Here is a 9,086-nt window from a genome sequence, read left to right as displayed (position 1 = left end):
CTGGGGACACAAGTTCCAGATAATGTTCCCAAAAGAGTGGAGCCAGGAGAGATGGGTACAGAATGGAAGTGAGTTTTTTAGAGGGAAAAAAAAGTGAGTTTTTTAGAGGAAAAAAAAAGTGAGTTTTTTAGAGGACCTCTAACACAGGCATGATTAGTCAGGAAAGGACAAGAGGAAGGTGTTCCAGGAAGACCACTGCACAGGCAAAGGCTTAAGGCAGAACTGGGTAAGGCATGCATTAACTGGTCAGGACAGAAGCCCAACACACACTGGTTTAAACAAAATTAGAACCTATTGGTTCATTTTGAGGATCAAGTATAAGAGTGTTTGGCTTCAAGAGCAAGGATCATTTTCCCATTTCTTGCTTCACTCATGGATAACTGTCCCCAAGGGGTAGCAGCCTCAAATTCCACAACATACTAGACAACCCCCACCCCATAATTCCAACCAAAGCCCTGGGATTTAATCTGATTGGCCAGACCCTGAACTAATCCAGGGATAGGTGGAGTCCCTCTAAAGCCCTAAGGGTGGAGGGGGAAGGTAAAGGAGGTCCCAGAGTGGGGAGGCATTTGGGGCCAGTCAACACCAAGGTTCCCCATTTCTAGGGCTAGATTCTGGGTCCTGAATGACTCCTCCATGGGCAGCCTGAGGACCTCCACTGTTCCCAAGTCCTACCTGGGTAGATGACATCCACCAATCCAGCTCTGGCCAGGTAAGAAGGAGCTCCAGGAAGCCTCTTGATCTAGGGCTGGAGGGGCCTTGAGACTTCCCCCTGTCCAAGCTTGCTCCTGGATGTCTCTTGGATGTCTCTCCATGGGCCTGCCTGATCTCTCCATCCATCCTTCACCCTTAGCCTGGCTGTTTCCACTAGAGTTTATTTCATTAGCACGGTCTTTAATTGCCTTTCACAAAGTCACCAGCTCTGACTGCCAAGAAGAGCAGTCTTGCAACAGAAAAGACTATGGCCAGGTTCCAGGAAGGACTTCTAGAGGGAGAGTGTTCCACCCTGTAGCAAGGGATAGACATGACTGTCAGAGTTAGGAAGCCAGAGAACAGGGAACAGCTGGGTCAGCCCCCCAGGTTAGAGTGATAGCTGTAATAGCTCATCTTAGAGCTAATGACTCTGGAGGTAACGAGCTCCTTTCACCAGGAAGAGAGAGGGAGGCACCGTACTTTTGGCAGGCATGCTCACGCTTGGGGTTTGGAGCACAGACTTGTAAGTCATACCAACAAAGATCTGAATTCTGGGTCAGCTGAATGACTTTGGGCTTGCGTTCTCCAGTCTTGGTTTTCTCATCTGTAAAATGGGGATAATGGAAGGCCTGCCCTCATTCAAATGAGATATTGCATCCAGGTGCTACCACCCCTCCTCATACAGATTCTGCCATAAAGGGGCAGCTAATATTCTTCTAGCTCTGTCCAAGTCTGGACCTTAGCCTGGGGTGGCCCACCAACTCTTTCTGAGCCTCAGTTTCTTCATTTGGACCTCCAGCCCTCTGACTTCTAGGATGGGTGACTTGGATGATCTCACTGAGAAGAGGACCCCTCCCACATCAGTCAATCCATGTGGGTTGTGGGGGCCAGGAGGGAAGGCAGCAGGCAATGCCCAACCAACGATTTCACCAGGCTGGGCAGGCAGCGCCAGGCAGGCGGGAGCTGGTCAGGTTTTTAATTGAACGCGATGCAAATGAAATGTAAATACCATGCAAATAAGCTCTTGCCAGGAGGCTCTGGGCTGGGAGCAGAGGGAGAAGGGAGGGGACTGCTGAGCAGGGGCCCTCCCCTGTCCCCCTTCCTCTCTCTCCTGGGGCTGCCCACGCCCCTGCCCACCCCCTGGTGCTGCCCACCCAACCAGGCCATTACATTCTGGGAACAGTGGGCACTGCATCCCCCGCCAGAGCTCCCTTCCTGATCTACTCCCCTAACCCTGTGGCTCCTGCTGGTGGTGATAGGATGCTCAAGGAGAAGCCAGGGAACTTGTGAATGGGGCTAGCCTGACACAGACACTCAGTCACATGGAAAGACCCATGAAGACATACATGGGACACAACAGATAGAGACATGCAGAAACCCACCATCCCCTCTCAAGTTCCCTGCAATACTGTGACCCACACAGACAGCCAATCACACATAAATATTCACAAAAGTACTTTCAGTCACAAATACACACAAATAGACCCAATCACAGGAGCATGCACGCGGGCACACACACACACACACACACACAGAATCTGTCCTGACGGAACTGCAGACTGAAGTCCCTGTGCTGGCCTGAGGTCAGGTCTGGGGGGTGGGAGGACAGTCACCCTGTGTGGTCAAAGCCTGGTGGTCTGAATGAGGCCAGATGGGCTGTACCGGGTGAGGGAATCCTTCTGGGTGGCCTGGGTCCTTTGCCCACCCCCATCCCAAACACATCACCATACCTCAGGGTTCATAATCACTAGACAACCCCAGGTGTTGGTCTGTCCCCAAGTCCTGAGGAACTGAGCCCCATCTCTATCCCCCTGTGGTTCCATAGGCCCCTTGCCCTTAAGGAGCCAGCCATCTGGAAGAGGTTGGCTCAGGTGACAGGGCCTGATCTGCTAGGGCAGAAATCCATCCCCCTTGCCAAAGCACAGAGGACTGGGGGAAAGGCCGAGCCGTCTGGACAGAACTCCATTCCACCCAGGATCCACATCTGGAGGTGGGTCCAGCCCCCTCTCTGAAGTGACTCACGCCCCACATTTAACTCTCATTAGCGCCTCTGAGCCCAGATGGGAGGGACAACCACCATCTTCCCCCAGCAGACAGGGAGCTCTGCGTGGGCCACCCCTGCAGCCTTAGTTTCCCCTCAAGGGCCTGGCCCAGCGACAGGGGCTGTGTGGGAGAGCAGTGGCTCACAGTCTCCTTAGTCTGAAATGGGCCTGTCCTTCAACCTATGGAATGGGGGACTGGGTGTGGCCTCTTCCAGGAACCCCAGCTCCAGTCCCTTGCTGGATGCCCCACAGCCTCAGATAATCTCTGACCCCAGACTGCGGAGCCTGAGGAGCAGGAAGGAGAGGTGGGGGCAGGTGGCTCTGGATCAGGCCAAATGCTCAAGAAAAATAAATAAGTAAATAAAGCTCCCCCTCCGCCAGGGCCTTACACCGGGCGGGCTGAATGAATGGGACCAGAGAAGCAGGGATGCGTCCAAAAGGACCTATGGCCCTTTAGGACCTCCTTCCTTCCCTCGCTTGCTTCCCAGGCTGGACCTTGCTCTTTGACCAACACCGCAGTGTTTCTCCTGTCAAGGTGCACAAGGCGCGCTGGGCGCCGCCCTCTGGGAAGCCAAGCTGAAGACCCCCCTCCTCCACTGCCCCGGGGGCGCCATTCAGCCTGCCTTCACCACACTCCCCCCCTCCCCTCCCCTCTCCGTGGGAAGGAGGCAGCTGGGGCGGGGGTGGCCGCGGGAGCGTCTTGCCCGTGTGATCGTGCGGAGCCGGGAATTCGGGGCCATGTGGGAAAGACATTAGTGCCGGCCGCCCTGCCAGCCAGGAATGCGCCCCCCGCTCCGCAGCCGCCGCCTGCCTGGCCCAGAAACGGTGACTCACCCGCTCCGTGTTCGTGTTCCCACCCCCTCATCGTGCACCCTCCACAGCCCACCGCCGGCCCGGCCGCAGGCTTCCCAGCCTCCCTGCCTTTGCTCCAGCTGGTCTTGCTACCTGCCTTGCCTGCCTTCCAGGCTCCACCAGCCTCATATTGCTGGGCCAGATCACACCTCCTGGGCAGACCTCAGACCCCCTCCCCTGGCCTTTCTCTTCTTTCCAGTCTTGCTCTAGAGACTAGCTTCTTAGAGACATAGCCCCTCAGGCTGTTTTCCTCACTCTGGGATGACTCACTCACCTCTGGGTCCCCACTGTCAAAGAGCCTGAAACACAGGGCAGGTGCAGAAAAGAGAAAGGAGTCGATGTAACCTGTTACCTTTGGGAAGCAGGGCAATGAGACTGGAGTGGTCTTGCTCCAACCTTCCCCTCCAGTGACCTTGGAATAGTAAACAATGCCACCTACTTCCTAGGCTATGCAACCCTGGATCCCTTATTCCCCTTGTCTGAGCCTTACTTCATCTAATACAGTAAGATTATAGTACCCACCCCGCTTGCTAGCCAGGGTGGCCTGTGCAGAAACTTTGGTCTGTAAGGTCCTCAGCTTGGGGTCTGTCTGCTGCTTGAGAGAAACCTAATTGCCATGATGGTAGTGATGTCATTACTAGTAACCACAGTTATTTAATGAACACCTACTACGTGCTGGTTACTTTCTAGAAGTTATCTCACATCAGCCCTGCCTCAGTCCTGTGAGGGTAGGTCCCGTTGTTCTTCTTTTATAAATCAGGGAACATTAAGGTTTGGTGAGGGGAAGGTACTGACTCAGGGACCCGACTGGGCTCCAGTTGGTAATCCCTTGCAGACCGTACCCTCATTGAAACCTCACAACCAGCCTCCCACCTCACCCAGATCTACCTCTCATAACTTTTAATAAGAAGTAATAGCACCAAGCAACGGGCATAGGCTTCATTTTTAATTATCTAATTTACATTTAATTTTCCCCACCAACATGATGCAGTTTATTAATGTTTTACCTAAGAGCATCTATTTATGGGCTAAAAATACGTTTACAAAACTAATGGGCAACACTTCTCTTTTGGAGTCCCCTAGTTCAGACCCAGGGACTCCAGCTGGAGCCTTAGGTCCTATGACCCAGCAACCAACATAGTTCTTGACACTGGAATAATTAACAAATAGGTGTCCCAGAACCCTCTCAGAAAATGCCCCTTCCTTTCCAGGCTTCAGAATGAAATGATGATTATCGAGTGTTTACTCTGCCAGGCACTTTATGGGAATATCTCATTTAATTCTTTCACCAACCCTTACAGACTGGTGCTGTTAAACACCTGTTCTACAGATGGACAAACCCAGGAAGAGGAAGTATCCTACCCAAGGTCACTCAGGAAGGACCAGCATGGCAAACTTAGGGGCTATGACTTGAAGCCTACTCTCTGCACTGCAGGATTGAGTGACCCCCCTCAGAAAACCCATGCGCTGGTCCTACAGATACCAGCTCCAACCTTTGAGACCTTAGGGGAAGTGTGCCCTGTGGTTCTCAGGATGTCAGTGAAATTGGGTGCCAGGATGGAGTAGGGAAGAGTAGGACTCAATAACACAGGTCTCACAGCGTGGACCCCCAGGGCTTGCTGAGATCTGGGTATAGCTTTCCCGGCCTCTCAGCACCGAATGGTTGTGACTTCCATGTAGGGTGCTGGAATTAGCAGGGGCACCCATCTTTCTTTTCCCCTTTGCTCCCCGTATGAAAGAAACCAGGCTTTCTGTAAGGCAAAGTAGGGACTTCCCTGGTGGTCCAGTGGCTAAGGCTCCACATTCTCATTGCAGGGACCCCGAGTTCCAGCCCTGGTCAGGGAACTAGATCCCACATGATGCAACTAAGAGTTTGAATGCCACAACTAAAGATCCTGCGTGCCACAACAAAGATCAAAGATCCTGCAGGCTGCAACTGAGACCCAGCGCAGCCAAATAAATAAATAAAAATGAATACATTAATAAATAAAGCAGGGTGGATGAGCAAAAATTCTGGTTTCCAGAACTTCCCTGCTGGTTCAGTGGTTAAGATTCCACTTTAGAGGGCACGGGTTCAATCCCTGGTAAGGGAACTACCACATGACACGTGCTGTGGCCAAAAAAAAAAAAATCTGGTGTCTAGGAGAGAAGGGAGAGTATGAAACCTAAAACGAAGCCTGAGTCCAGGGCTGGTGGAGAGAAGACATAGGCTCAGGGCAGAAGGCTGGGGTGGGTACTCACTTTGACCTCAGCTCCTTGTGGGCAGTGTGACCCCTGGGCCTGGGCCAGAACTGCAGATGGGCAGCGTGGCCAGACTGCAGGTGGAGAGCCATGTGGACTCCTCCTCAATCCCAGTCATGCTCACAGAACCAGGGACTCCTCTGAGATTTGAGGGAGCTAGCCCCTCCCCTACTACACAGGCACATACCTCTTTTTCAGCAGATGTCTGGGGTCCCAGAAGCTCCACTTACTACTGCAGGACAAGAAAGGGCCACCCTAGAACTCAAAGGCCTGATTAGCACCCTTGAGCCACACTTACCTTCCAGCCTCAGTGTGCTTATCCAGAAAAGGGAGATACTGACCCAGTGCTTAGTTTGGGGTGCTGCCAGGACCTCCATGGCAATGAAATGAGTTAGGGCAGCCAGGGTTTGACCATCTACTCCATTCTCAAGTTGCTCCTCTTCCTTATAGCACCTTCATTATATGGAAAGGGAAAGAAAGGCCCAGAAAAGCCAGAGGGCTACTGTAGATCTCATAGCAGATTGGAAAGCGGAATCCAGATTTGAGTCTTGCACAAGGGTGGGACTTTAGGAAACTCCATGGATCATAGTGAGTTAAGCTGCACCTTGGCACCTGGTCCAGGCTGGGCGTATGTGTGTTGCTGGCTGTGGGGGGGGCGGGGTGCGACGGACAGGGTGTCAGGGGAGCTGGCGCTGCCGCCTCCCTGGTATTTTTAGCCTTGAGAATGAGCTGAGCTCAGGGCTCTGAGCAACCACCAGCAGTGAGGGAAATGGGAAGGTCCCCGCCACCCCTCCCTACCATCACAGTGTGGAGCCAGGTTTAGGTAGTGGGGGCAGCCTAGGAAGGAGCAGAACCCAGGGGCTGGGAGCAATCAGGCCCTGAAACCCTGCACCCCAGCCCACCCCCATCCAGGTCATCCTTCCAATGCACCCTTCCTGTGGGGTGCATCACCACCCAGCCACGCTGGCAAGGACAGGCACCCCCATGTCATCACCTGCTACCCTTAGCTTCCCCTGCTAGGAGCTCCAGGCCAGCTCCTTCCTGTGCAGCCAGGTCAGAGCTACAAGATTCCCATGACAACGGATGACAGCTGCTGAGGCTGCTGGCCACAGGGTCAGGGGTAAGGAGGTGTGGATGTCAGAGCAGAGCAAAGGAGGAAGCCCAGCACGGAGGTGGGAGAGGGGGCTGTATTGAAGCACCCCCAAATTATAGCTCCTTCGTGATGTCTAAACCCTAGGAAAGGCCTAGAACTTTGGCTGATTGATGCTGGAAAGGACTCCTTTGCATCGATTGGGAAGGCTAGACAGGGGGACTGGTTATACCTTTGGTTGTGGGATCACAAAGCCAGCTACCAGGTTACAGCTTGGATGGAAGTCCTAGCCCTCTGCCTCTCAGCCTAGGACTCTGCTGCCTCAAGGCTAAGGTTTGGGGGATAGGAGTTGGGACCCAGTGTCCCCAGGATGTGAACAGGTCCTGAAGCTCTCCAACCTGGCCATTCTGGGTTCCCCATCCTATAATGAGTGGTCAAGGCCCCAGAACAGATAGGTCACTTCTGGCAAGAGCAGCCCCCTAGTTTCTAATTAAGAGCACGTTTCCTTTGGAAGGGGGCATGGTAGGTAGCATGATCATGTTCTCTTGCTGACTCCCCAGCCTAGCCCCGGGGGCCCAGAATGGGGTTGGGAATTTGCCTTACAAACCCTGGTTGACTGAATACCTCACTGCAGACTTAAGTTCCTTCAAAGACTATCCAGGTTCCAGAACCATCATTGGCTCCCACTGTGCTCGAGACAAAACACAGTTCACTCATCCTGGAGCTTGAGGTTGACACCACAGTCCTGTGGGCTCTGTGCAGTGTGGTCTCCTCACTGCTTGAATCTCTAAGTCTCCTAGGTAAGCAATACAGTCATTCAAGGCTCAGTTCTACTTACCCCTCCTCTAAGAAGCCTTCTTGTCTTTTCCCATCCACATAGATCTCTTGTTCACTGAGGGGTACAAGGCTTGAGAGATAACAAGGACATCACCCAAGATGTCTCATTCGATTCTCAGAGTATCTCTGGGAAGCAAAGCCAAGAAAGAGAAGCTTCTTGTAGAAGGGTATGCAGCCTGAGAGTGTCAGCTCCGCTGCAAGTCCCTTTTTCTCTTGGGGCCCCATCTTGGCAGTCACCAACCTGTGACCTTGCAGTTGGGATCCTCCAGCTGAGATTCAGGCCTTTCTCCAACTCTTTGTATATAGAGGGCCACCCCATGTTCTCTGGTCTTTCCGGGTGGTGCAGTGGTAAAGAATCTGCCTGCCAATGCAGGAGACACAGGAGACTCAGGTTTGATCCTGGGTCGGGAAGATCCTTTGGAGGAGGAAATGGCAACCCACTCCAGTATTCTTCCCTGGGAAATTCCCATGGACAGAGGAGCCTGGTGGGCTACAGTCCATAGGGTTTGCAAAGAGTTGGACATGACTAAATGACTGAGCAGGCACGCACGTACGCACGCACCCCATGTTCTCTACCTCCACTTCAGCTATTTATTGCACATTATTGAGTACCTAACATGTTCCAGGTAGACAAGCCCATCCCCTTTGGAGCTCACTTTCTAGCCAGCAAGTGAACAGAGGAGGGTTCACTCAGTCTGATCTCAGCAGGGCTGTGATGGGGGCACCCAGGGCAGGGGGTGCAGAGAAGAGAGTTCTCCAGCTGGACCTACGGAGTCAAGGTGGATGCCAACCACAGCTCAGCATCCCTTAGGTTCTGCCTGCTTAGGAAACTGTACTCCCGTATCTAACCTCAGTCCCACTGGCAGCAACCCCTGAAAGAAAACTGGCCGAGAAAGGCCAAAACCCAGGTCCCTGCCCCGAGCACTGTATCAACCAGCAATCTCACTGTTTCTGCTGGAGATCCCCTCCCTCCATTGTCTCCACAGACCCACCAAGATGGTCAAAGGGGCTGGCTGGACCACAGGCCCAGCAGGCCTAGGACCAACAGATCCATTACACCCCTCTTTGAGCCCCCCCACCCCTCAGCTCTGCTTTGGGGATCAGTGGGGTCTAGCGGGTGGTAGGTAGACAGGCAAGGGTCAGAGCCCCGCCTCCCCCAGCTGCTGAGCCAAGCTGGGAACAGAGGAGGGAAAGAGGCCCCAGGATTGCTGCTTGGTCCTCAGGATCCCCAAAGGCCACAAGGAAGGGAAGAGAAAATGAGAAAGAACTCAGTCTTGGCTTCTCAAATCCTCCCACTCGTCAGAGCCACGGGGGCTGCAGGAGGCAGGGCA

The sequence above is a fragment of the Bos mutus genome, chromosome 7, assembly GCF_027580195.1.
Source record: "Bos mutus isolate GX-2022 chromosome 7, NWIPB_WYAK_1.1, whole genome shotgun sequence".
Classification (NCBI taxonomy): Eukaryota; Metazoa; Chordata; class Mammalia; order Artiodactyla; family Bovidae; genus Bos; species Bos mutus.
This window is presented reverse-complemented; position numbering follows the sequence as displayed.